The 26,341-nt window shown below is 36.7% G+C and overlaps 1 protein-coding gene and 1 long non-coding RNA gene across 1 annotated transcript in view; one reads left to right on the forward strand and one right to left on the reverse strand.

Annotated features, from left to right (window-relative positions):
- Positions 1-24,038, reverse strand: part of LOC120097405 (uncharacterized) — a 70,285-nt gene extending 46,247 nt beyond the window's left edge. Inside the window, exon 1 of the long non-coding RNA XR_015639889.1 lies at positions 23,880-24,038. This is a non-coding gene — a long non-coding RNA (uncharacterized LOC120097405). The remainder of the gene's footprint in view (positions 1-23,879) is intronic.
- The window catches only part of Erich1 (glutamate-rich 1), a gene marked incomplete at its 5' end in the record, with an annotated part of 52,793,804 nt that overhangs the window by 19,148,029 nt on the left and 33,619,434 nt on the right, over positions 1-26,341 (forward strand).

Consider the following 26,341-nt stretch of genomic DNA (forward strand, 5'->3'; position numbering starts at 1 on the left):
AATTTAAGTTCTTTTTAAACTTACTATGTTCTTTGAAAGTAAATCATAAGCTGACTATTATTCTTAGTGTAGATTGGAGTGTGTGCTATTTCACTCAAAGGAGAGGAAGTCCTGAATAAGAAAGGTTGCAAACAGCAGGAAGAGACATGCACGAAGGGGAAGATATGCAGGTAGGAAGGAATAAGCGACACAAAGCATTGGACATGTTAGGATAGAAACGGGGCTTTGTTTTGTACAACGTACAGAAAGGAGAACACTGATGTATTATAAAAAGCTTTGGCTATTAATTTTTACCTTTTTCTTTGCATTATATGAAGAAATAGAATAAAGGTATTAAGTACTTGCAACAAATATCCAAGCATCTATACTGATGCCTTAAGCGTAGCCATGTATGTCTATAAAACGTCTCATAAATAGTCATGGCCAGCAGCAATGCGATCAGATGAGGAGATTAGTAATATATCAGACCTTTCTTTTTTCAAATCCTGGGTGGAAATGTAATTAAAGTATTCCTCAGAAGCTTTTCTTCCCTGTTTTTCTCAGATCAAAGGCAACACTGCACAGTAGGCATATTGTCCTTGGTAATTTTAGAACCAGGAGACAGAGATTGAAAATCAATTTGCACATCATGACATCTTATCTATGAGCAATAAAGGTTAATCCATAAGCCTAGGAAGCAAGGATTGACTGTCAAGGTTTCTTTTGATATATAGTTCTGGAGAAACAAGGAACTTTTTTCTTCAAAGCAGAGTTGCCCTAAGTTCCAGGTTTCTATGTTCATCACAGGCAAAAATCTATGATGACTAAGACTTCAGGAGAGACCGACAAACTTGCAAGGTTTATTTGCCACACATAAGCATATGCCAAAGTGTCCAACATGATTTTCTATACGTCAATTACCTCAAATACAATTTGAAAAACTATTTTAAGGATGACCTCTTAAATCATCCACTTCCCCATCTAACACAAAGGAGAATTACAATAGGGCAAAATGGTTCTGTTAATTTTGTATCACGGTCAACAGATGTCAGGTCATAATGAATTGTTTTAAACATCTTTATGATACTACCCATCGCTCAATCTCTGTTTCACCAGTGGAGAAGTATGGCAATTACTGGCCAAAAAGACAGAGATGCCGGGCTCTCAGTGAACAAACACTGCAATTTCCTAAGCATTAGAGCCCATATCTTGTCATCCTCAAGTCTTTGAGGCCAGTAGCGCTATGGCCTGGTATTTACATTTCATTCCCTGTGACAAATGAACCTGTGACCTTTAGTGGACCCACTTTTCATTTGTGTGTGGCTTAATTCACTGCCTTCCCCACAAAGGCCCCAGTGCATTGAACTGTCCAATTTGAATACAATAGAAAATATAGTTTTTGGATGTCATTTTCATATTCATCCTCTGTTTGAGACTGTGAAGACAGAGCAGAAGATTTTGAAAGGGTTGATGCCTCTGACATTGGTTATTAAAGAAACTTCTAGGGTCTATTTATAATAGTCTTCTTTGTGAAACCATTTTAATTAAATTATTTATTTTTAAATAATGATAAAAGGCAGAGTACAACAGAATGTAAATTTTGCTTAGATTTTTACTATCAATAGCATTATGCAATATAAGATAATAAATTTTATAGAATATAATAATTGATATCAACAAATTTAATGCTGAAAATCATTTTTTAATTTTATACACACACACACACACACACACACACACACACACACACACACACACACACACACACAGAGCATGTACACCTGCATGCCAGAATGGACATCAGATCCCATTATAGCTGGTTGCAAGACACCATGCTATTTCTGAGAATTGAACTCAGTAACTCTGGAAGAGATTACCTGTTAAGCCATCTCTCCAGCCACTTAGAAAATCATTGTATTTGAAACAAAATAAATCCTTTATATGAAACAAGTAAATAATAATTCCTATATGGCATGGGACTCTAGCACTTTTAAAGGAAGTTAGAGCCCTCCAAGTTCTCCTACTCTTATAGAAAATAAAAGAAGTCTTTGCCTGGAATGTAGCCTTTAAATTATGTAGAACAGAATTACTGTGTTCAGCATTTTTAAAATGTATAGTATGTTATATATTTTGTAGAAAAAAGATGGAATTCACTTTCATATCCTCAGAAGGACAAAGTAGTGTATCGTGTTTGTTTTCTAATCTGTTCTTCCCCTGCATAGCATGACACTAAATACCCAGGGGAAGGATACAATGACTTCTCAAGGAAGTGTCAGATTCCTGCTCTTCTCTTATTAAAACGATGAACAGCAACTAAGTTGAAATACAAATAATTATGTTTGAGGAAAGATACCATGACTCTTCTTAATATTCATACCCTTGATGTTGACATAGTTTGTGACCTATTCTGTTTGTTAAATAATGGTTACAAGTGTGCAAAGTTTTCCATTGGTGACATTGAGTATGACAGAAGACTATTAAGGCTGCCAAGTAATTCTTGGCTATTCTCAGACTAATTGCGCACAAAAAGCAGCATAAAAAGTGTGTTTCACTGGGCTCCGCAAGGATGATTTTTCCAATAATTATTTTAATATGAGTCTATTGTATGACCTTGAAAAAGATAATATGTTGCCTTGGTTATACCCATTCATTTACTACAGCCAGGGACTATGCTGAGGGTACAGTGACCTTATCAATTAGATTTTGGTTTTTCAGAGGGTAACAAAATGAATATTATATATATATGAATATATAATGTATCTCTGTACAAAGTTGATATATATATATATGAATATGTAAGATTACTCTTATTTGCCATTGTGTCTTAAAATAAATAACTTAGCTGGAATGAAAGAAATAATGTTGGTGAGTGTCTTTCAAACTGTGTTTGACATTTATGTCTACTTGGAACACAGGCCTAGAGGAAACCATAGCATGTACTAATTTCAGACTGACTTCTCCTTGGAGCCTGAGAAAATAGGCTTTCATAGTTGTTGAAAGATTTTCAAAACTAAACGTAAAATATAAACATACAGCTGTAAGCATTAAAGAAGCATGGAATACTGTTTTTCCTTCCACTTGAGAGGATTATATGAATATGATCAACTTTATCTACCATGAGGATAACAAAGGGACTAGAAGAGGCCCAGGAAGTGACTTAGCCTCCCAGAACCTCACTTGATATGCAATTTGGCATCGTATAATTCTACTCAAAGCCCAGTCCCGGTATTTTAGTTTATAAAGTCTTTTGGTTTAATATTACTTTTTAATATACTAAAACCCATTATAATACAAACACATGCAATTTTTCATATTCCTGAATTTTATCATGGGGTTATTTAAGTTTTTAAAGATTTAATAAACACTAATGTAGGAAGCCAAGTTGTAGCACAAAAACATTTTTCTCTAACAGCAGGGCCCATTTAATTTAATCTTGGAATAGATGATTTATCCTTAAAGAGAGATACTGTTAGAAAAAAAATGAAAAACATTGTTCATGGCCATATGTTATTGTAAAACAGCATATTTGAATATTTTAAAGACACTAAATTTGGTCCAAATTGAAATAGGCTTTTCTCTTTTGTTGACAGTATGAAACATATGCTAGGAATATGAGCTATAATTAAGCAGTAAGAGACAACAGCATGTTATGTTTAGTTGGGACTGTGCCATACAGGCTGTGTAAGTTATGAGGACCAAAGAAGAGAAGCCCATAGCCACCATCAGTGTGGAAAATTCCAACTCAAAATCTGAGCATGTGGCTGGCAGCATGCTTATGCCATACTAATGTGCCCTTATATAGAGGGCTCCTTTATAGTATAGGGACATTACAAAACTAAACTCATAAAATGCAAATTGTGCACTGAGACCCTCTCTTCCCAGACACATTAAAGAGTTTGCTTGCACTCTTTCCTTCACCTCCAGAAAGGCTCCTGTTGGTTCTCATAGCTACTCTATAAAGTGGTTGCTTTGGCAACTAGAAAATACACATGTGATTTGAACCCAGTAGAGAAGCTCTTACTCTGGCTTAAGACTCCAGTGCTCTAGCTCGGATGAAAACCGAGGTCATTTATTCTGCTTCTTCAGTTTCCAGCAGCAGAGTTGACACACTGAAGCTTTTAAGTGAGGCAAAGTTGTGTCTTGCTGCTAGGATCTTCTGTACTTTAACAAATGGTAAACTGTGGACAGAAACCTCCAAGTCTTCTTTACTTCGGCACACTTTCAGCAATGGGCAGGAAGTGACCTGCGATTTGCTTTAATTAGTATGAGAGTTTGCTCTGCTCGGAACTACTAATTGAACCTGAGACCTTGTTCACATATAAAAGGACTCTTATCCCTTATGGCTTTGGGATAAAGACTCACAAGGTTGTCCATAGCATCCCTGTCTTGTGAAACTCTTGCCTCAGTCTCCTAAGGAGCTGGTCTGGATTGGGGACCTGATTTAAACTAAGTTACCAAATGACATGGGCAAAATATTCATCTTTCCATTCACTTAAAAAATAAACTATGAAAGGGAAATTTTTTATTAAATTATTTTATTTACATTCCAAATTTCCACTTCCTGGTACCCACTCCCAGTGCTCTTCAACTCTTACCCCCTCCCTTTGGCCTCTGAGAGGATGCTCCCCTACCCATCCAATTATGCCAGCACCACCACCAACACCACCCCCTCAGCATCTCCCTTCTAGGGACATCAAGACTCTACAGGAATAGGTTTATCCTCTCCTACTGAGGGCAGACAAGGCAGTCGTCTTATGTGGTAGGTGCCATGGACCAGCCCATGTATGCTCTTTGATGGTGGCTTAGTCTCTGGAGCTCTGAGAAGTCTGGGTTAGTTTATACTGTTTTTCTTCCTATGGGGTTGCATTCCTATTCAGCTCCTCCCATCCTTCCCCTAACCCTCCACAGGGGAATCATGATAGAAAATTGAAGTTGTTCTGAGATGAAGAAGCAAAGGAGCTTTCCTTAGCCCAGAATCACTTCTACTCAAGCAGTGGGAACTTGTGTATTCCAATATGCATATTTCTGCCCTGGAATGGCAGAGTGAAAGTTCATCTGTTTTGTGAGAAACCTATCTCTCGTCTAGGTTACAAAAATAAAATTCCATTATGTTTTTATTCTGTTTGTAAGACCAAAATTAAATGAGACAACATTTGCGGCTGTGTACAAATATTAAAATACCAACACCCATTTAAGGAAGATGTGTCATAGTACTATGACCTGGCTTTGGAAAATTAAATAATTATATATTTACTATCTAGACTTATTACATAGAAGTACCCTATGGTAAGGAAGAAAAAATGGAGTTAATATCAAGCTAAATCTGAAAATTATTTTCAATATTCAATTGTTCTAGAATATTTTATAATTTCTGAAACATATCTTCAAATATTTTATGCTTTAAATTATAAGTTGAAGTTTTAATTAAAGAATAAAATACGTCCAATCAACTTTCAACATTTAAATTTTATATGACTAAAAAATAATAAGCAAAGGGGAATTCTTATTGCCAGGTGGCTTAACATGCAAATGGCTGTAGAAAATGCCCATGGGTTTTATTAGAAGGACAAGTGCAATAAGAAAGACAGAAACATTTGCTCTTGAGAAGATGCAGAAGGACCATTTATACAAACTCATGTGTAAGTTGGTACTTCATGTATGGCGGTAAAAATAAGATAGCAATAGTTTAGACAGGGAGACCTAATAACCTTTAGTGGAATTAAAAGAAACCATGAGGAAAAGGGATAAATTCCTTTGACCTTTTTGAACTGAACAGAAAGCAAATGTTTCTCGGTATTCAGTTGAGTTGAGGTCTAGCTCCACAATGCACAAAAAAAAATCGAAAATGTCCAAGCCAGGCAGTTACTATCCTTGCGGAATGCTCTGATCTACTTGAATGTCAGACAGAATAAGAATTATATCTCAACACTGATGGAAAGCCTAGGAAGGGTTCTGAGCTCGCATGGGATCAGATATTTAAGCACGATATTTCAAGTAGATGAGAGTAGGGAAAGTTGAGCAGTTTTGTTAAATTATGTTGGGAAAGTGACATGGCGTACTAACAGTGACAGAAACTCAGTGGGCTGTTAAGGAAGTGTTTGGAGGTGACTTGTTTGCATACAGCATCAGACCCCAGAATGTAATTCCCAGATCCAAGAAAGCAAAGAGAATAGAAAGTAGCACCTTAACTATCTCCTGTTGAGAGGAAAGCTCCCAATTTCTGAACTCTGATTGCTTTCTTACATGGTGGTTACAAAAAGTATATAACAGGAAAAAATATGAAGATATTATTTAGAAAAAAGTAATAGGGGGATATTTTTCTCTTAGGCATATTGTCCTTTAGAACTAAAACAAAAGTGGAATTTATACATTTGAAAGGGTTATAAAATAGTTAATGTTTCAAAGCCAATTAAAAGTCAAAACTGTCACACCTTTGAAATTGAAAATATTAATAAGCCACGTGTGACATATGAAGCCATACAGCTCTGAAAGGGCTCTGGGGGAGATCCGCCACATGGCAAGAGGATCGTACCTCAGCTCTTTGCAGTAACACGGTCATTGAATACAGATTCCTCCATGCAAGCGTGTCCTCTAGACCCCAGAAAAGCAATTCTCTCGCATGGCTAGGATGTGTAGGGTACCTATCTCCCCCTTTTCCCCCAGCATATCATGACTTCCACCTAGGGAGAAATAAGTCTACTTATCAAAATCACAAGATTCCCTTCTGTTTTTGTATGGCAATGCATGGTTGACTAAGGGGAATCCTCAAGAGAAGACACCCCAGGAAAAAATGCAATGGGTATCACGGGACACGAAGAAACAGGAAATGATCCGATGAATAAGGATAGAAGCTGGTGAATCTAATTTACCGTGGGTAAGCTGTAAGGAAGACAGGGGCAGCCAAAGATTTCATTTAGAAAGAGGACCACCATCATCTAAATGCCGGTCTGTGCCTCATTACGTAATTACAACAGACTGGAAAATAAATTTTCCCCCGCGAAGTTGTTCACACACCATAATTGAGGCTGAAAAGTTCAGTACTGCTTAGAGGGAAAATGCCACCGAAAACAAAATGTGTGTTGTGCTAAAGTACCAGATGTGAGGCATTTGCTGTGCGAAGCGCACCTTTCAGACAAACTAAGAAACATAAACACAGGGGCCGGAGGAGTTCGCAATGCCCCCTTAATGTTATTGCAACCTTGCCTAAGTTTCATAAACACAGTTGAGACATTTTCTGGACTCTAAATCATAACTTTATTTGAAGGTAATTGAAAGTTGTGTTTTGTAATCGATATGGAATATAGACTTTTTGTAATCATGTAGGAGATTCTGTATAATTACTTCTTAACATCAAAGTCTAAACTGCACGTGTGCCAGTGCATGAAACCTGCAAGAGGCTTGTTTAGTAGGGAGTGTGTTCAACAGCAGAGCCATAATAAGAGAAGCCATTGTCAACCGGAGGCAGCTCGGTACCTGTCAGTGTACTGGTGATTCCTGTGCTCGACTCACATTTGATTTAATGGTGCATTTTAATTTTTAAACATGGCACTTCTTCACACACTGAAGGCGAAGTTCTTTCTCAAATCTCAGAGTTGCTAAGACAAAAGAGTAGCTCGAGTGGATATTCTCTCTCTCTCTCTCTCTCTCTCTCTCTCTCTCTCTCTCTCTCTCTCTTTCTCTCCTTAAGAACCTTCAGTTAACTTCTGTGTTATCATTTAGCAGGTTTTAATGAAGCAAGGAGAAAGTTCTATTTGCTGAAAGAATTCGAGACAAAAAAAAAAAAACACTGAACAGAATTTATCTCAGTGACAAAGGCAGTTGAATACCCTTAGAATAAAGAAAAGTTCAGTTTCATTTTCCTGTAAGTTTATATTTGACATATTTATTGTTTCTTTGTAGATGGTATGCCTCCCTTCTACTTGATTTGAATAGACACTGAATAAGCATAGATTTTTAAAAAAACTTTAGCACAGACAAAAAAAGAGAATGCAAACCTTCAAGTGAAAAGGACTAAAAATTATATTGGGGGTTGGGGGAAGCAATAAGAATAGAAGCACACGAATATTGAAAAGAAATATATTCTTGTCCTAAATACACTAGGCTGAATACCTTGAAGGAAAGAAAGAAATGAATGAATAATAAATCAGGTATTGTTTGTATGCCCACCTAAGCACTGAACCCCTGGAGTTGAATATAGGGGTTAACTGTAGCACTAAAGCATGCAAAATTTAAGAAAGAGAGATACAGAAGATGATGAGAACCAAACTTTCTAGGTTTCCTCTCTGCCGTTTATGAGCCTTTATGTGTCTTTGATTAAATAATTTATAAAATGGTGATATTAAATAACAATCGTGGTAGCAACTTCAGTGAAAAAAATGCAAATTTTATAATCTACCAATCTAGAAAGTGACTGTAAAAACATAGAAGTGAAAAAAGTTTTATTAATAAATAAGCATTCCAAAATTTTCTGTAGGTGATATATGATTATTTACATATAATTATATACAATTATGTTTATATGCAGATACATATATGTGTGTATATATGTATATAAAGACTATATATCACAATCAATATGCTAAAGGGTTTGCAAAGGCAGGACATTCTAGTGTGTGTGTGTGTGTGTGTGTGTATGTTTGTGTATACTTATACATAGATGTGCATGGTTTCTCACACAACCAGGAACTAAGAGCTTCGGTCCTCAAGTCCTTAGAATATATCTTGACTAGGGATTCCAAACCCCCACCTTTGCTCCTGGCTTCTTCAGTAGGGGGTAGTGATCCACACTCAGGTGTTTGGACTTAAACAGGAATCACCAAAAATGTGGGCCATATACTAATTTTTATTTTCAATAGAGACAAGCTGATGCAAAGGATTACATAGACATTCTCTAAGCAAATAATAATTAGTACTCAAGAAAGAGGACCTGGCAGCCTTTGTCCTAGATAAGTCATTCTAACTTGACCTGGTAATTAGATGACACTTTGTGATTTTATGAGCTGGGCAGTTTTACACCGTGAAGCAGAATGCCCACTAAGGAATAGCATCCTTCCTTCCCACAGAACTTGCAGATAAAAAGTCTTTACATTAAATGCATTCCAAAGAGATGATTTCCAGATACAAGTGCTAGAATAAGACTTACTTACATAAAAAAAATAGATTTCTATATATTTCAAAATGATGGAAAAATCTTACCATCACAAGTTTTCTAAATTCATTTTGCATATGCAAATTGGGCAAAATAGTGGATGTTCTTGGTGTGTGTTTGTGTGTGTGTGTGTGTGTGTGTGTGTGTGTATGTTTAGAGGAAGAAGCATCTTTCCTTATTCTCACGCGAAGTTATTACCATTACAAGTAATTTGAAATTTTCTTATATTTACCAATCATGGAAGGTGTTTAAAGTAGTAATGGAGACCTAATAAGTAATATAAATGTTTTAATATATTAAAGACAACATTGATTATAATGAATATGTAGTCAAAAGGAAGTTGTATGTATATGTGTATAATTATTGTATTTAGCATACATAATAAAAATAACATGTATTCCACCCAAGAAATGGGTGCTACAGTCACCAAGAAGACAGAAGGACGGGGTGATGCCTCTACAGTAGTCTGGCAGTCAGCACAAGGCTAGCAACATGAGTTCCATCCCTGGAATACGAATTCTTACAGAAGCTGGGTGTAGTTTTTAGTTTTGGTTTTTAGTCTGTAGTTTTAGTGTTCCCATGATGAGATTGAAGATGGAAAAAGGACAATCATTGAGAAGCTCATGCCTGATAGTTTGGGTTACTCAGGACAGTGGCAGGAACTGTGAGAGAGACCTTAAAAATAGGAAGTGAGAAATGTTTCCTTTCGCCCCTACAAGCATACCATGACATGTGTACAACTGCATGCATATGTACTAGTGTACAAATGAACAAGGCACATGCGTGTGTGTGTGTGTGTGTGTGTGTGTGTGTGTGTATAATGAGAGAGAAAGACAGACAGACAGACAGACAGACAGACAGACAGTCAGTCTGGGGAAACTAATTTCTGAGTATCTATCTTATGAAAAGAACCATGTTACAAAAGAGGAGAGAACGTCTTAAAATGCTATTTTCTAGAAGGTTGGAATCAGAGAACATAAATTACTAAAACAAACCTCACACTCTGCTTGGGAATTGTAGAAGTGATAATATTGAGATCCTTTGCAGAGTTATACTCATGGATATCTTACAGTATGAAATTCAAATTTAATGAAATTAAAACTTGTCATGCAAGAGCTAGTAAAGAAGTAAAAACTGCTTTGTCTCACAATGAAGTGCTTATAAAATGATTTTCGTAGAAACAAAGCAATCAGGCAGTATACTTGAAGAAGGTGAGTGAGCTAAACCGAACCACAGCTATGGTGTTGGCAGAGAAAAAAAGGAAAGAAGATATTCATGTCAGGGTAAAGGAATCAGAAGAATGTGGGAAATAGTCTTCATCTTTAGGAAATAGTCATCAAAAATGTAAAAAGTAATGTTTTTACCTAAATACATAACAAAGAAGGATTTTACAGCACGTCATCTTCTGATTTCAAAAAAGGTGGATAGAAGAAGACAATAGAAGAATTGTTATAGTGCTACCCAAACTCATCGGGTGACTAGTTTTATGTTGAATGAATATTTTTTAAGAGATTAATTAAGAAGAAGAAAAGAAAGTTAATTAATATGCACAGGCATGCGCAAACTCTCAGTTTTTCCAATAGAGTATTATTCCCTTTTTCACTTCTTCCTACTAATCTGCTCCCTTCTTTAATACTGTTACTTTGAACTCAGCTGCATTTGATTGTTGGAAGGCACACGGAGAGAGGAGAAGACAAGGATGACCTGAGGGACAGAACCATTTTTGTCAACCATGAGACTCTGCTGCCTTGTGATACTAGGATCAAGTTGTCACAGTTTTAGCTCAGGGCTGTGGGTTGCATCTGGTGTTGTTTCTCCACAAGACCTGAACTGAAATCTGGAGCTAGTTGTTGAAGAAGCAGGATGGTTTCTGTGATCCGATAGACAAAGGTGGTTTAGAAGATCCCCGAGTAACATCATGGGCAACACACTTCTATGCCCTGTAAAATCCACATTACTCTTGCTTCTTCACAAGATTTCCGCAGGGAGAAAGGGAGATGAAAGCTCTACTGGAGTGATGCTAACACAAAGGCAATGTTTGTATGCAAAACTCCATGCAATGTTAAGAGTAGGAAGTTCGCAGTAAAAAAAAATATGGAGCTGGCAGCCCCCACCCAACTCAATTCTCTGTTTGCAATTTAAGGGAAATTCTCTAGTCACTTTTCCCAGCAATAATTGTAGGTATCTCATTAAGTGGAATCTAAATTGTGTGGTATGAATATTTTATGAGGCAATTTTGTTCATCTAATCATCATATTGAGATTGATTAAAGATAAGGAAGGCTGGTTTATTTCTGATATCTGCTCTATTTGTTTTTGTTTGAGGGAGGTTTTTTTTTTCCCTCTACAAAACTGAATTCCATTATCCTAAGGACACACACTTTACTCAAAATTCTCATCTATGTGAAATGGCAAATTCAGTCCTGGCTCCTAGCAATGAACTCTCAGTGGAACATTCTCCTTTTATGTTGTCAGATTTTTTTTTCTTTCCATCATAGAAAAAGAATGTCATGACTGGCCAAAGTGCCATAGGCTTTGGCAAACCATCCATGCTATAGAGAAAAGTTTGAATTCTTTAAATTTTTATGAGGCTCTGTCATCCTTGCTAAGAAGAGAAAGAGTGTTTGAGAATAATGAATTTGGTCAATATCCAACATCCATCTCCTTTCCATTTTTAATAAAACTTTACCTCTTAATATTTGCCATTGTTTGAACATAGTAACTGTACAATGTCATAGCTATGGATACAAAGCAATCAAGATTAACAGAGGAAGCAATTTTATTTTTAGTATTAAGATGAACTTCAGAACAAGAAATTTGGAAGAAGCATTTTCTCAAAAAAATATAGAAAGAAGAAAGAAAGGGAGAAAGAAAGAAACAAACAAAGAAACAAAGAAAAGTCTTTGAAACCTTATCACTAAGAAAAAAAATTCGTAAATTACAAACCATCGATTGGGAATGATACTTTAAGAAAGCTTCAATGATTTTCTGACTAGTAGATTTTTCTAAGTTTGTTAAATAAGAAGCATTTTCTTTTATGCTTTGTCTTCATGACAGTTTCCATAGTATAAACACAGTGATTCCTCAAGTAGATGCTTCCAACAAGAGATGTCTTTTTAAATATCCCTTGTAGATGAAGCAATGGAAAAGATTTTGAGACATATTATAGGAAGACTGGTAATTTGAAGAGAATTATAGTTAGTATTAAAACGCTCATGGCAAACCTGGCACAAAGGGATAACACATGAAGGTGGCAGGAAGGTGGTACACAATGGGTACCAAAGATCCCTTTTGAGATTAAATGTATCTTAAGGCTCTAGCGAACTTTATTCCTATCCCTGTCTGAACTCAAACAATAGGAAGAAAGCGACAGCATCATCGATTCATCTGACTAGACCTCATGTAAATTATATTAGCTTCCGGGATCAACCACTGCAAATACTGTGTAGAAGTGTATCACACACTAGAGAAACGGAGAGATTCCTACATGTATCAAAGCACTTAATTAACAAGGGGAGAGGAACTGGGAATAACCTGATAAGTAAGGCAAAATACATGATGGATTATCACATCAGAGAGCATCACTGCAGCACAGAACACACAACAGTAGTTGTGAAAGACCCCCAGAGAGGACCTTTCCCTCAGGAGGAGTCCCAAGCACCCAATGACCGAGCCGAGTCCACTCGGATGCAATCAGCAAGAGGGTTTATTGGAAAACACAGGTACCTGCGGGCACACAGTCTCTTCGGAGGACTTGCGCGCCCAGCAGCTCCAGCATGGGGCTTTTATAGGGATTGGGGAAGCAGAAGCGGGCGTACAGAAGCAGATGCATAGTTACAGGGATTGGTGGATTCAAACGAGGCACATAGACATGTTCACATATGATTGGCTATTTCACATGATGAGGTAATAAGGTATAGCTACACACATTGGCAGGTTTGGGGCGTCCTGGATGTCGGGGGCTGGGGGCTTATCTCTTCCTGCCAGGTGGCCTGTGAGTCAGATCTGGTACTCCTGGTCTGTTCTGCATTCCTTTCCTTATCTTTATGGCTTGCCAGTCCTGCCTAGACAGTGTTTCCTGTGCTCCTTTATCTTTATGGCCTGCTATTCCTGGCTCTAGGGCTTAGCCCTCGGTCTGTGGCCTTTTGGGGTTTATTCTTTTAATTTTGTATCTGTGGCCTTTTGGGGTTTATTCTTTTAATTTTGTATCTCCAAACCTAGAATTCGTATAATTCTCCTTTCAGTTGTAGGGAAGTGTAGTTAGAAGGAGTGCGGAATGGGAAGTGTACTCAAGTCAAATTTACAGAATCAAAAGAAAGTCATTAAGAAAGCCATAGTTTTCTATCATCATTAGCTTCCCGTAGAACAGTTATTGTCCACAAAACTCTGAATAGTTTGAAACATAAAAGGGTGTGTAAAGATTTTAACTACTTTTTCTATAAATTATAAGCAACTCACTATGAATGAATAAAATACAAAGTAAAATTTGAATACGTATCTACTAATAATACATTAGAATTGATGAAAATGTACAATGAACATTTATTAATATATATTTACATATACATATATATATGTATGTGTGTGCATGGGAACTATATACAAAATATATGTCTATCACCATTTAATCAGCAGCAGTGTGTGTGTATACATTTGAAGGATTTTATAAGAAATGGCTATGTGAAATATATTTTTCCAATTTATCTTGAAACTTCCCAGTAGGTAGTTTTAGGCAGGGTTTCCTTGATTATTTCTTTAGTCTATGAAGATAGACTCTAGGACTCATGTCATTTGTGTGTCTTACAAGTTCTGAAAGAAAAACAAGGATCCCAGAGTCAGTAGTGTTTTAAGAGGTATCTGTGACAGCTCTTACATGCCAGTTATCTGATTATTCTTGCTAGACAGATCATATTTCTAGCAAATTTATGCATAAACAAAGCAGTTCAACTATATCTGGCTACACAGTGTAGTGTGACTTTTTTTTTTGGTATATGTTTAAAGAGAAAATTAAATAGTGCAGGGAACGCAAACATCACCACACTCCTTTTGAAATCTGGTAAGCACCTGTAAATGGGGCGAATTCCTATTTGATGGGTTTACTCTTCTCTTTGGATACCCCTATGCTCCCCATTAGAAATATTCTACCCTGGAGTCTTATGTTATTTATCAACTGTTTTACACTGTATAGGATATTCTGAGACTGAGACACTGAAAAAATTACTAAAGTATTTCCAAATTCAACATTTTCACTGACGCGCATGTGCAGAGTTTATTTTGCTGTAAACGAGGGTCAGTTATAGGCATAGTAGAGCTGCAGTGCAATGGTGTATGCTAACTAGAAGCTAAGGTCATAAGTTCACATTGAGGACCTCTGTCCTCATGTTCATGTTAAGTCAAAGACTTAAGATGCCAGACGGAAATAAGTGGCCAACAGAAGTGAAGAGGTTGCCCGTTTCTACAGCAGATAGGATGGCAGATGTAGCTGGTAAAAGAAGACATATGATCCCTCACTGAAATATTAGGCTGTCCATTAGAAAATCTGAAAGTTTCCAGGGCTTTTAGAAGTGCACGACCACCTTCATCCTTGGTATCCTTGTGTGTCAAGTCCATCTCAATCCCTATCATTACTTCCAAGAGTCTTTCCATTTGCCTGTCTTCCTATAATGCCTATCTCCAAACCCACTCAATTCCTTCATTCACAGAGGTTATTCAAAAACATAGCTCCTTTCTCACAAGCATCTACTTGAGTGAAAGAATGACTGAGTTTGTACTACAGTAATCCTGCCAGAAAGGCTAATTCAAACAAACAAACAAACAAACAAACAACAAACAAAAAAGAAACAAACATAAAGTCTGACTGAGCTAGCTCCCCTGGGCATAAATGTGCATGGACAGTGTGTAAGTGTGATATGCTGTGTTTAAGGTATGACTAAGCCTTACAGAAGAGAAAAATGACAAACATTTTAAAAAAGAAGAGGCAATTTTATAAATTCACATTCCAGTGGTTGCCCCTCCCCTTCCCAGTGTCCCCTCCCACAATGCCTCATCCCATTCCTCCTCCCCTTTGCCTGATAGAGGGTGCTCACCACCAGCACCAAGGCTCCCTCTTCCTTGGATTTACAAGTCTCTGGTGGATTAAGCAAATCTCCTACTGAGACCAGATCAGGTTGTCCTCTGCTATATGCCAGGCGATTACTTTAGGTTTAAAAAACAATGATGCTTGTCAAATAAATAGTGATAAAAATACAATGGACAATTATATCTGTATACATATGGAGTCACATGTAAGAGTAAAACACACACATATATGCATAAATCATTGTCATATGTATATGTTAATATATGTAGAGATTATGGATACCTGTTAGGCAGAAATCTTCCAGGTTTGATTGATAACTGTATATAGTAGTTTCTGAAGTAGCTTTAACACTGATGTGAATTTAAGTAAAAATGCTATCACTACTTATTTAGCTGCGATTAGTGAATCCTTTCTTATGGACCTTGTTATATCTATTTGCACATCTATCATGTATTTTATTACAAAGGAGATAAAACTTTTGCATTGCTTTTTCTTTTGTAAGTCATTTCAGTGTAGACGCCTTGTATATTACGCACTCCCAAACTAAGGGAAGTGTTTGCAAGTCAAAGTACAGAAAACAAATGCTTCATCTTCGTCTTTTCTTCACTGTATTTTTCTTGTCTATGCCTTGCCCTCCTATGTCAGAATTATGGTCAAATTTTTCTTCTCAACATTTATGAGAAATCAATAACAGGAACTCAGATAGACAGAATTTAAATTGCTGTCAAGAGAAATCCTTCAATGACCTTCTCTCACACTGTAGAAGAGGCTAAACTTGCAACTCTTGAGGGCTTCTACCCTTTACTGGCCAGTTTCCAGTGAGGTACTTCTAGCCATAAATCACACTCTGCAAACACTGTTGTTGATGGCTAGAGGTGTGCCATTAATTGAGAGGAGTGGTAGGTCTGGCCTGATTTTCAACTGCTCTCCTGTGTTTGGGTGCACGGGCAAGCCCCTCCCCCAGAGGAAAAAAAGCCACTGACATAACTCTAAGGCCTTTACAAGTGGGATTTCCAAATGCTAAGTGCTAATGCATGATTTAAAAGTATGCTATTTCCTCATTCCTTTTGGGTTTCAAAGCTTTTGTCTCCTGGCTAGAAACATCAAGGTCAAGTGAAGGTTGACCTGATATAAACCCCATGAGGTGAACACTTGTGGTCTGCTGAGTCTTCCCATTGGCCTCTTACTTATATTTCTAAACACTGAAAACTGCTCATATTTAGAGATTCAAAATACAAATAATTGGATGATTATCGCTAATCCAAATACCTTTAATATATGTGCATACTGCTGCTTGGTTCAAATCAATACTGACTATAATAGCAATTTGAATGTGAGTTCTAATTTTAATGACAATGCTAACACTTATAAAGTTCAATATTCTATATAGTTTCAGAACTAATCTTGTAGCACCACTTGGGCTTGATCGATTATATACTTAATAAAGTGTCCCAAAACACAGTGTACTTTCAATCCTTTCCATTTTTAATATTGCATATAATTTTTTTGCAGAGTCTGGTTATTTGACTATGCACAAATCTTACAATTATGAAACAATATGTCATTCTGGGCAGGAAATTAAGGATTTTTTTCCCCTGTGATTGATTAGACAGTGAGAATGAGAGATAAAAGACACTTGGTGCTACCATTGTTTCATATATTTTTTGAGTCCCGTCATTCCAAGGGGTTTATGTGCCTTTTCTGTTACATTATGAGATACAATATTACTTGAGAAAGATTGGCAATAAAGGAGCAATACTACTAGAAATTAATTTTCTCAATAGTTCCTAATATTTTTCATTAGCCTAGAGGGTTAATTTTACAGTTTTAGGCAATCATTATTTATCATCTCTTGCTTTACGGAAAAGAATTAGAGTTATTAGCTATTAAATTATCCATGAAAATTTGACAGTCCTGTAGACCAAACAAAGCCTGGGGCTTGCTGATTTTCCCAGTGTGAAACATCTGTGGCTTCAACTAGAAAGAACTTAACATTGTCTAATTAGATTTTCAAGATTCATAGGGTTCAAATACTCTGTTATTAGAAACCCGAGAATTAGTGTAAAGTTTTACATTTTCAGTTATTAAAGTTTATTTAAATCCCCCTTAATGATAACATTTTTATAGTAAAGAAGATTGATTTGTAATTTACTCAAGAATATAAAGAACACCTAACTAGCCAAAAATACTCATAGACCTATGTACATATAGGTAAAGAACTTTTCTTTAAAATTCTGGAACTAACATTAATGATGATTAGATAGCATTGGAAAGTTTTTGCAGCTAATTCATGCTGTACACTAATAAACTACCAGTCTGTGCTTGTTAATGCAAGTGTAGTGTCCCTGATACTTTCCTATCTGAAGGGAAGAGAAGGATCAGCTCACATCTTTCCAGTCAATAAACAGACTATATCTCTTTCTTCGTGGCCTCATTATTATGGAAAATTCTCAGAAGATATTCAGGTCCACACTAGGAATTTACCAAAGATGCTACCATCCACATGCCTTACTGTGGGCATTTACGGTTTCAGGGACACTAGAAGGAAGAATTTTCCCAGATAGAGGAGAAATGGGACTGAACAGCCCCTCTGTCTTAATCGAGAAGACAAGTTCAGAAGATAATTCTTGGGATGTCCACTCTATGTCCTGGATGCTGAACATATCAGGCAGTAGAATATTTTTCCCTCTTTACTGTTAACCATCCTCTTAACCTTGCACTCTCAGGAATTCATCTCATCCAGCTTAGTTCCAGGGGTTATGTTGACAAGAGAACCCTGCTGCCACTGTAGATGAGGGAGCTTCAAATCACCAGAACTAGTAATGCTGCCAAACAGAACATGCAGCTTTCTCCTCAGGGGTGGAACATGTTTTTCTCCCTACCTCGAAAGACATTAAGTCTATGCTAATGGATTTCAAAGATGTATGTTTAATTGGTTCATCATTCAACATGCAGCCTGCCTCAGTTATTTAAATTCAAAGAAAATAATTTTAGCAGAGAGTGAATAAGAAATATGACTATGTGAGATTTTGAATCTGATCATAGAAGAAAAGGAAGATTATTTCTTCTTGGCATTACTTTTCCTCCTACCCCATGCTATCTATATTTCCTTCATGTGCAATGACTGTTCCTCATTAATAAATACAGATCATATATGTGTGTGTGTGTGTGTGTGTGTGTGTGTGTGTGTGTGCGTCATTATTCACAAAGTCTTGGGTATGATCCCCAATATTAAAACCAGACGTGGGGTCACACATCTCTTAGGTCTGTACTTAGGAATAGAATCAGCAAGAACAGACATTCAGCTCATCCTCATCAGAACAGAGTTTTAGATAAGCAACAGATACTAGAAAACTCATAGTTTTTCATTGTGCTTAAAAACAAACAAAAAAATGACTGAAAACAAATTTCAATGTAAATCCTAGTTTGCACACACAGTATCTTAAAAAATCAATATGAGTGTATGTCAAATGTTAAGAAATTCCGTAAAACCTAAGTCCATGCTATTTGATTAAAGTTTTCCATTTTTTCTTATTATACTAAAGATCTGTAATAAGAATGTGTCAACATGAAGAAATATCTTTACATGTTTAAGAAGCCCTTTTATTTATCAAGTGAAGTGAGTAAAACATAAAATTAACAAGTCACAGCCAACACCTAGGGGCACCGGTTATAAAACGTAGAAACAGATGAAAATGGAGTTAAAAAAATCAGTGAAAAACATGAAGAAGCAATTCAGACAGGTAAATCTCAAATTGACAATAGGAGTTGAAGACTTGTGCATTTGTACTATTGAAAGGCAATATTCGATTTTTAATTCCATCTCTTTTCATATATATTCTTAAAAATGCGAAAGTGAAAGAAAAATCTAATAACCATAAATGTTGACAAGATGTGAAGAAAGAAATCCTCAAGTACATTGTACAGATTTTTGGGAGATCAACACGCTGCTATATCTTGGCATTGAATATATGTGAGTTCTATTACATGATTATTCAATTTCAACTTGTAAAAATCAGCGAGCTTCACTTCAGTGCTAAACTATTCATACATGTACATAATAATCTTAGCTCATGTACACATCTTATTCCACTTCCCTGTCTCTTCCTCTCTTCCTACACTTTTCTGCAAGTCCCTTTCCTCGCGTCTTTATCTGAATAAAAAATAGATTCTACATATGCAGGAAAACACTACGTGTGTGTGTGTGTGTGTGTGTGTGTGTGTGTGTGTGTATTATTTCGTGTAGTGAGAATTTTGGGCTGCAGGACTATGTTTTGTTCACAGGTATGGGATATAAGATAATCCCAGCTGTGGGATACGGGGCTGGTTCAGAGTCCTCATAGCTTCAGACTAGGATTTGCCTCATCCTCTGGCAAGAGCTTGATTTTGCCAGCCTCAGATAGTCTTTGTAAGTGTATGACATTTGGAATTATTGGGAACTTTAATAGGTTAGATAAATGTAAGCACCCAGGAGGTGCTCCAAGGCGCGGAGGCTGTTGCTCCCTTGTTCTTGCAGTTACTGTTGCTGCTGCTGCTGCTGCTGCTGCTGGTTGCTGGGTTCTGGGTTCTGGGTGCTGGGTGCTGAGTACTGTTTGCTAGGTGCTGGGTCCTGAATGCTAGGTGCTAGAAGAAACCCTGACAATGAAGGACAAACATGTCCCAATTAAATTGATACCTCTTATCAGCAGGAAGCAGTCTAATGGTGACCCCCTTTCCTTCTTACCCTCTTTCCTACCTAATGTTAAGAGTTGGAAGGGATGAAGGTAAAGACGGGTGACAGAAAAGAAGAACCCGTGAGGAGCCAAACATCTGGTTAAAACGTCACTTACGTAATGGCTTCTAGTTCTACTTCGTTTTCCTCATACGAATCAAATGTGTTCCTTTTTTCATTTTTTTTCAGCCAACTATTCCTCTGTGTGTGTGTGTGTGTGTGTGTGTGTGTGTGTGTCTGTGTGTCTGTGTGCATGTGTGTGTGCACACACATGTATTTATTTGTGTTTGTGTAGGAGTTTCTGTGATTGTGTGTGTGTTTGCTTGTGTATGTTTGTCCTTCTGTGTGTGTATGTGTGCTTCTTTCTATACCCCTCTGTCTTGTAAATAATGCTGCAATAATTTGTTAACCCATAGGTAAGAATAATAAATTCATGTTAATTGATCACTACATTGTGGAAAATTCTGGGCAAGGGGTTGATATGCTAAAACAAAGAATCCCACAGATTATGTGCCACAGGAGACAGACAATGATTGCTATGTCCGGACAAGTGGTTAGTATCAAGATTATCAGTGCCTCAAACTGCTTAACAGCAAAAAGTCCAATCATTCAGCTTAAAAGTGTAAATAGACAGAATAGATAGATCCTGAAGTAAGACACTGAAAGAGTCAACATACATATGCAAGCATCCTCGATATAATTACTCATCAAATACATGGAAACCAAAACAACAATCAGATGCCACATCGCTCTAGTAAAACTGATTATAGCCCAAAAGAATGAAATAGCAAGTGCTATTGAAGAAATAAAGAAAAGGCAGTAGTTATGTACTGCTGGTAGAAATTCTAATTAACACAACTATCATGGCAGATAATGGAGACTACTTAACACATTAAAATTAGAACTACCATATGATCCAACTACTGATACATTTTAAAGGAAATGAAATTAATATGTAAAAGAGACATAAGTAGTCTTACGTTTTGCAACAGTCCTTGTTACATAACCCAAGAGAGAGCCTGTTTATCAGCTGTTGACTGGACAAAGAAATTGTGATGTTTGAACTCTTTGGAACAGTTTTCAATCATAAAAGTCCTGCCATTTAAGATGAATCCTTCCATTTAAGATGCTATATATAGACATGGAAAGTGTCCTCAGTAGTCATTAAGTTAAACCCAAATGCTGAATGTTCTCACTCATAGTATAATTGTGAACTTGTTCTCAAAGAAGCTGAAAACAGAATAATGGTGACCAGGTGGTAGGAAGGACAGAGTATATAAAATGCTCATCAGTAGACACTGGGACTTTTAAATGGGCACTGTCAGGTATTAATGGTGTATCTACTGAAGCCAGATCATACTGTGATCCATAGTGTGTCTGCATTCCAGACAGATCCTGTAGATCTAGAATGTCTTTGGATATTAATATTTGTCATAGCAGCAATGTTTCTGGATTAAATTTTTTCACATAAAAAAAGAAAGGTTCCTAGGTGTTGGTTGCATGGGGACATAATTATTGTTAGTAACATATATGCTGTGAATCTTGAAAGTCTTTAGTATTTTTATTATAGGACTGATAAATTTAACCGCACTTATATTTTTAACCCAATTTAGACATTATACTATTTGCATGTGAGAGAAGCACCATATGGTAGCACATTAATATACACAAGCTCCTATTATTTGCATCTTTATATATTAGTTAACTGCAATCATACTTTTTAATTAGAAATAATAAATATGAGCTTCTAGAAAGGATAAATGCAAAAGTAAAAGAAATGCTAAAACATGTGCAAACTTTAATGGTCAAATGAATCTGGGCAATGTCATCTCAGACACAGTAGAATCTGTGTGTGCGAGGATGGAAACAGATTGAACATAGAGGAGCCAGGAGACAATGTTTTTGAGACATCGTAGCTGGGATCAGGAGGCTCCAATCTCCTACATTCTCATGTTTTACCCACACACCCCAATACTACCATTTGTGGCTTTTTTGATGACTCTTCTCTGAAATTAAATCCATCTCCAAATACTCTTATTAACCTGCTCAGGCTTTATAACAGAATGGTCCAGATTGAGTGGCCTGCAGGAAATATTCCTTCTCACAGTTCAGGAGAAAGAAGGCCCATGGTAAAGGAGCCACCATGTCAGAATTCTGATGAAGCTTCTATTCCCATTCTGCAGTTGGATGCCCTCTAACCCTGTGTTGCCATTGATTTTCTTCTGCAATCACATTTCTAGGGTCTATTTCTTTGTTCATCTTGGCCATGTTCTTACTGAGAGAGGCTCATAGTCATGAACCCACTTAAAGGAGCCGTTCCTTTAAGGTTCAGGTTGAAGCATTGGATTTAAAAAATGAACTCTGGGGGATAAACAAAACAATATATATCATCGTTATGCAGTTTTGCCCTCTGTTGCATTAGAGTGACCTGAAAAGGAATAGACTATTCTAACACCTAGCCATCTATATCAACCTCTTCCTATGTTTCTCAAACATGAGACTTGAAAAGAATCAATTTGAGCAAAGTAACAGATATTCTGCTAAACACATACAGTTAAAAATTTGTGTGGAAGCATGACTTCAAAGAAAATGAAATTGAAAATATAACCATTGTCCACCACCAACTGATTTAGTAGTCATTGAAATTCACTTAATATATGAAGTTGGGGTGATAATTTATCTTGACTCTCCCAAATGGCTAGGGTTTTTGGACATATCTGACAGAATATCCATCCAATGTATCTGCCTCCAAACAGTAGTGATTCCATTTGTATAACAGCTACATGTGGACAAGAAAGGAAGCCTAGAATGGTTCCCAAACAGAGATGTGAAGGAGAAATATTATTAACATTACAAATTCTAGCAGGAAACCAGAATAGAGGCTATATTTAAAATGTTCAAATCAAAATTCAAAATTCACTAGAATCTTTTGATGGCTTCTCAACAACATACATCCATTAGGTTCTTCCTTGTTTTATATTGGCATCTAAGGTTGGGTTCACAGTACTGTCCCAGGCTCTGGCTTTACACCCTTTGATAGTAGTTGGGGTATCTGGAATCAGCATAAGATCAATCCTGCCCAGATGGATTATAGATAGCCAGAAATAAAGAAACTGAACCATTATTATTAAAGCAAAAGGAGCCTTGTCTTTTCTCTCTTGGCTCTAGGTAAGTGTTAAAGTGATCCATATTCTGAATTCCTATATTTTGGGAGCACTTTGCTTATCAGAAAGTCATTAGTAATAGCTGGCTAAATGATTTAAGCTAGTCTCATGTATAGCAAGTGTGATCCCTTGGAATGTTGCAGAAACATACCAGTCAGTTTAATCATTAACTATACTTTACCAAGGGGGGTGATTGAGGCCATAAAGGTGGCTCAAATTAATCATTTTTTTTTACTCTTAGGGCCAGCTGAAGACTTCTTCTTCAGGATTTGAGGGGTTTCTCATCTATTTGAGGATAGTTCAAAGACCTTTGCTGACCTTAGCATCACTTGAAAGAATGGAGTAAGGTTTCCTCATTTTAGACTAGACACTGATTAAATTTCACTGGGATTGGTCTCATTTCATACTCTGAGCAAGAGAAAATGTATTTGTCCATAGTATCATTTTGAGGATGTCCGTAATCTCCTCAGACCTAGCTTGGTGTTCACAATATCCACCAAAATTCACCTGGGGAAGTCCTGTTAAAACTTTGATGCTGGAGTTAAATATTTTTGCACTAGAATAACCAAGGCAGAAACCAAGTGTCTGACGATGTAGATCCTCCCAATCCATGCCCCTTCCCTCTTCACTCTGACTGAGGGCCTTATGCAGTGGTGTCCTATGTTATATGCATCGTAGTACCCTGAAATCAATGAAGACTGGTTTGGAGTCCCCAGTCATTCTTTTAACTTCCGAGAGGAAGTGGCCGACTAAGTACTAAGCCTGTGTGTCTTTGCTTAGTCTTGTGCACAAGACTTACCTGGTCGCCATGTTGTTTTCTTTGTTCTCCTCCATTGCTGAGAAACATTCCATCCTCAGATGTTATACAGATCTCAAACAGAGCCTTTCACCAGAGCTGACAGGAGCCACTGCAGTGTTGGTGAGAGAACCCTCCCTTGAGGGAGGAAATCTAAACAGTTTCCTTGATGAATTTGAATTGCAGCCATACCCCAAATAGTCGGAGGAGATTACTTGCCGTGTCACGTGAAGAATACATGAACAAAGCCAAAGTAAATCCACAGGGCGACTTTGTTTCTGTGGGGCTACAGAGCATGCTATGGCTTTGACTTGGCAGATCAATTCTGCTCTATGTCCTGACTGGATGAGAAAAGTCAGTCTGCACCTCAAAAGCTTTTCCAAATCCTTCCCTAGCTCTACTTTTTTAAAAATAAAATTTACATGGCCAAAATAAATGAATGAATAAATAAATAAATAAATAAATAAATAAGTCTATGTGCCTGTAAGGATTTCAACAATAGGTTGTGTCTTTGTGCCTCCCCTTTAACTTGGGCACTACATAAGAAAATTCTAAATTCATCACCATGGGGAGCCATAAGGAGAGACTAAATGTTTGCATATGTAAAAACGTCCTTTTATTTAACTATATGCTTTAAATAAATTCCTTTCCAAATGTACTAAAACAAATAAAAATAAGTAAATACATAGATACACAGATAAATAAACAAATATAGAAATAAATCAAACTGTTTTAAACAAAAAAAGTACAAAATGAATTCTAAACTTCCAAAAAAATCCATAAAAGAAAGTAACTATTCAAATTTCTGACAATAAAAGAAACTATAAACTGTTCTAGATATTAGAATCTATTTTCATGTGCACAACTTGAAAAGTTGTATCCATTTCAAATATTATGTTAATGAAAAGGAATCTGCCATATAATTGTCCTTTCCTTCCAAACACTTGAACTTTTTTAAAGATGCAAAATACGCTGAAATTAATCGAGACTGTTCTTTGGATTTTTAGCTCACTCCTAATCACACAACACGGACACTTATTTCATTGTCATCTGGAATTGATGAGGCTGTTAGATGCTAATTTCAGGGTGTCACTACCAACCATTTTTGGAGTAAAGATTGATTTGAATAACAGTGGGTTTTCCTTGCGGTAAAGTAGAAATACAATTAGAGGGAGATGCTCATAATTTATCTCAGCTTTATGTAAAAATATTATCAAAATGGAAAAGAGAAACTAACAAATGCTAAAACGGGCCAAGAATTCCAATCTCCTGTCAGGTTTAAATATGAATATGAATCAAATTATTTTTTGTTAGTTTGTCTATAAAATCCCAGCAAAATAGTTGTGCTATACAACTTAGTGGGATCACAACCTGTGCTCCAAGTTCGGTCTGGGTACCTGTTCTAAATAAGCCACATGGGGAGAGAAAACAAAGAGATATTCCATCCCCTCATATCTATCTTTAGAGCCCTGAAGAGAGAGCCAGGAATATGCACATCTATGCAGTCCTAGTCTAGGATTAGTCTCTCAGTATAAGATAGTCTGCAAATTGTTGAAAGTGTCCAAACTCTTGTTCTTGGAGACAAATCCCCTCTAGTTAGTGTCTTTCCTTCTCCCATCATGAGATTCCCAAGGAATTTCCCTATTTTTTCAAGTCTGGTAGTCAGATTGTGAGATACGATGTCTCTTTAATATATCTTCATTTTTGCCAGAATGGTTATGGTTCTATCTGTTATTTATATTTACAATGGTATTTGTGTTTAATTAGTCTGTTAAGACCTAGGAACATATTTGGTAGTGTTTCTTGTACATGAAACCATTCAGAAGTCAGATGATAGAGAAAATGTCATACTGTGCAGAAGCATCAATAGTACTGTTATCTACCTGATAAAAAAGTTTAGGCATCTATAATAGTTACCCTACAGGGTGAAATACATCTTTAAGAACTTTTAAAACAGGGGTTGGGGATTTAGCTCAATGGTAGAGCGCTTGCCTAGCAAGCGCAAGGCCCTGGGTTCGGTCCCCAGCTCCGAAAAAAAAGAAAAGGAAAAAAAAAAGAACTTTCCAAACATGCACGCATATATTTCTTTGCCTTGTGACTTGACTTTTCTGCGGTAGCATGTTGATTGTCGTTGTCCTTTTTCTACTCATGTTTCAGTCATCTCATTGCTGAAACTTTATGGGTGTATTTTCTGAAAATGTTAAGAAACACAATCTCACAATAAACCCTTTGATACCTTAAAGTGCAGGAATCATGTTGTATATGTGTATATTTGGATTGGGCTCTAAAGCTCTGTATTTTTATTGTGGTTCCTCTTACAGTGAAAGTTGGTTGCAAATTGAAATTTCCATGATGTGGGATGAGAACATTTAAATATTTAAGGATAAATATTTGACTGCAGTTGGGATTATGCTGGTTTAGTAAAGTGACAGTTGTACGTTCTTTTCTAATATTCTTAACTTTCT

Source organism: Rattus norvegicus, chromosome 16 (assembly GCF_021556685.1).
Source record: "Rattus norvegicus strain SHRSP/BbbUtx chromosome 16, alternate assembly SHRSP_T2T, whole genome shotgun sequence".
Taxonomy (NCBI): Eukaryota; Metazoa; Chordata; class Mammalia; order Rodentia; family Muridae; genus Rattus; species Rattus norvegicus.